Genomic DNA, 3411 nt, shown 5'->3' with positions numbered 1-3411 from the left:
AAATCAGCATGCAGAAGTAGATCTTCACATGCAAGAACAAAAGGAGCTCGGAGGAAACATGAACTGAGAGAGAGAACAAATCGAAGAAATTAAACTTGAAAATTGTATTATGAAAACTAACTCAAAAAATACAAGAGAAGAGTATTTATATACAAAAGGTTCCTGAACGAATTTTCTAACTAACTAACTGTATGTGTAACTAACTAAAAGACTATTTAAATTATATTGGGCTGGGCTTGTTTGAGCCCAAACAAATTTGAGTCTGGTAACACCCCCCCTTGGGCTGGGTTATGAACATCAATAAGGCCAAGCTTGCCAACAAATGTGCTCAACGAAGAAGGCAAGAGAGCCTTGGTAAAGATATAAGCAACTTGGTCATTAGTAGAGATAGGAAGAAGATGCAAGAGTCCAGATTGAATCTTCTCACGAGTTATGTGACAATCAAGTTCATGTGCTTGGAACGTTCGTGGAAGACTGGATTGTGAGAGAGGTAAATAACAGAGCGATTATCACAGAAAATTGGGATTGGCTTCTCGCGCGAAATTCCAAAATCTTGAAGAAGGAAAGAGAGCCATTGTACTTCACAAGTGACTGCAGCTAAAGCACGATATTCGGCTTCAGTTGAGGAGCGAGATACTGTTGTTTGTTTCTTTAATCTCCAAGAAATGAGAGATGAACAACCAAGAAAAACACAGAGTCATGTAACAGACCGTCGAGTGTTAGGGCAACAAGCCCAGTCTGCATCTGCAAAGCCACTCAGTTGTGTGGAAGAAGCTGCTGGAAAATAAAGAACCTTAGCAGGAGATGCCTTAAGATATCTTAGAACTCTATGAGCAGTTGCAAGATGGATGTCAGTGGGAGCTGCTAGATATTGGCTGAGCTGATGAACACTGAAGCAGATGTCTGGACGAGTAATTGTAAGGTACAATAATCGTCCAATAAGCCTGCAATATGAGGAAGCATCAGGGAGATGATGTCCTGAATCACGACTAAGTTTTAGTGAAGAATACATTGGCGTGTTAGCAGCTTTACATCCCAATAAACCAGAGTCAGATAGCAACTCTAATGTATATTTACGCTGGTTGAGAACAATTCCAGATGAAGATCGACATATTTCAAGTCCCAGAAAGAATCTAAGTTTTTCCAAATCTTTAAACCGAAATTTTCCATCCAAAAATATTTTTACACATTGGATTTCTTCCATATTGTCACCAGCAAGTACAATATCATCAACATAGACCAGTAGAGCTGTGAAAGAATTAGCATGTTGTCTTGTGAACAGAGAGAAATCAGCTTGAGATTGAGAATAGCCAATGGATACTAAGGCAGTAGAAAGTTTGGAATACCATTGCCTACTTGCCTGTTTGAGCCCGTAGAGAGATTTGTGGAGTTTGCAAACTAAGGAAGAATCAGAACAAGGTATGCCAGGTGGTAGGGCCATGTATACTTCCTCATGTAATTCACCATGGAGGAAAGCACTGTTGACATCAAGTTGATCCAAAACCATTTCCTTGATGAAACAAGGGACAATAGCATATGCACGGTAGTAAGCTTTGCCACTGGACTAAAGGTGTCAAGATAATCTAACCCTTCAGTTTGTGTATACCCCTTTGCCACAATACGAGCCTTGTATCTCTCTATTGAACCATCAATATTAAATTTGGTTTTTATATACCCACTTGCATCCGATGGTGCTTTTACCAGGAGGGAGTAGAACCAGACTCCATGTTTTAGTTTGTTGAAGTGTTGTAATTTCTGCCTGCATTGCCTTGCGCCAGCGTTCATGTTTGGAAGCCTGCAAATAGGTGTTTGGTTCTGTATGTGTAGTGATATTGCAGAAAAAAATTTATAGGAAGGGGAGCATTTGTCATAGGTTAAAATAATAGACAGGGGATAAGGAGTTGTGGAAGAGGAAATACCTGAGTAAGATTGATGAGTTGATGTAGCTGATAGATTACAATGATAGTATAGTAAGTAAGAAGGTTGTCTGGTTAGTCTGTTTGACCTGCGTGTGGGGACAAGATGAGGCTGTAATGGAGATTGGTGATCATTGGTATTTAATGGCATGTCAGTGTTTATAGTAGGAGGTGGGGTAGGGGTGAGGCTAGATGATGTTGTGTCATTGGTGTTTGGTAATGTACTGGTGGTATTTGGTGGTATGTCAGTAAGAGATGGTGCAAAATCAAAGTCATGTGGAGATGAATTGGGGGAAACAATATTTAAATCCAAGTCTTTATTTGCAAATGGAAATTCATGTTCAAAGAAAATCACATTGTGAGAAATGAAAATTTGTCTAGTGTTTAAGTCAAGAAGAGTGTATCCTTTTACACTCTCTTGGTATCCTACAAAAATTGTTTTATGAGCCCTTGAGGACACCTTGGTTCTATTGGATAAAAGGGTGGAAGCATATGATAAGACACCCAAAAACTTTCAGGTGCAGTAATGTATGAGGTTGGTTATAGAGAATTTTATATGGGGTGAGGTGATTAAGTAAGGGAGTGGATATTCGGTTGATGAGATGAATGGCATGGGTTATGGCATAAGACCAAAATTGTAAAGGCAATTTAGACTGAAAAATGAGGGCTCTAGCCACATTTAAAATGTGTTGGTGTTTCCTCTCAACAACCCCATTTTATTGGGGAGTCTCCTCACAGCTCTTTTGGTGTAGGATACCTTTGTCTTGATAAAAGGAAGGCATAGCAAATTCATCTCCATTATCTGAGCGAACGCATTGGATGGTTTTATTAAACTGAGTTTTTACCATGATAATAAAGTTTTGTAGTGAAGTTCTAGCCTCAGTCTTAGACTTCATTAACAATGCCCATGTAAATCGAGAGAAATCTTCAACAATAGTAAGGAAATATCTATGGCCATGAATAGAGGGAATAGAGTAAGGTCCCCATATGTCAACGTGTATTAACTGGAAAATAGAAGTGGTCTTGGAATTACTGATTGGATAGGGTAATTTCTGTGTTGTTTAGCATAATGGCAAGTATCACAAGGGGATATATCTTTAACAGTAATGAAAGGAAATTTTATTGCCATATGTTTCAAGGTAAAAGGAGATACATGACCTAGCCTATGATGCCATAACATAGAGGCATCAGTATTATTACTGGAATGTTGAGAAATGTTGAAGGCAAACTTCTTTAAGGTGCTGCTATGACTGTTGTTGTTAACAGGATCTGTACTAGAAGACTTCATTACATATAATCCATCAGTTTGATCAGCTGAACCAATCATCACATTGGTATTGATCTGTTTAATACAACAATATGAGTCACGAAATATTAGATAGCAAGGAATGGTTTGAAGTAATTTGGTAACAAATACCAAATTTACATGAAATGAAGGCACAAACAAAACATTGTGTAATGTCAGTGTTGAAGAGAAAATTACTGTGCCAGCAGA

The sequence above is a fragment of the Gastrolobium bilobum genome, unplaced genomic scaffold, assembly GCF_033153095.1.
Source record: "Gastrolobium bilobum isolate Gb01-03AN ecotype WA unplaced genomic scaffold, APGP_CSIRO_Gbil_v1 utg29862, whole genome shotgun sequence".
Lineage (NCBI taxonomy): Eukaryota > Viridiplantae > Streptophyta > Magnoliopsida > Fabales > Fabaceae > Gastrolobium > Gastrolobium bilobum.
Note: the sequence above shows the minus strand (reverse complement) of the source record.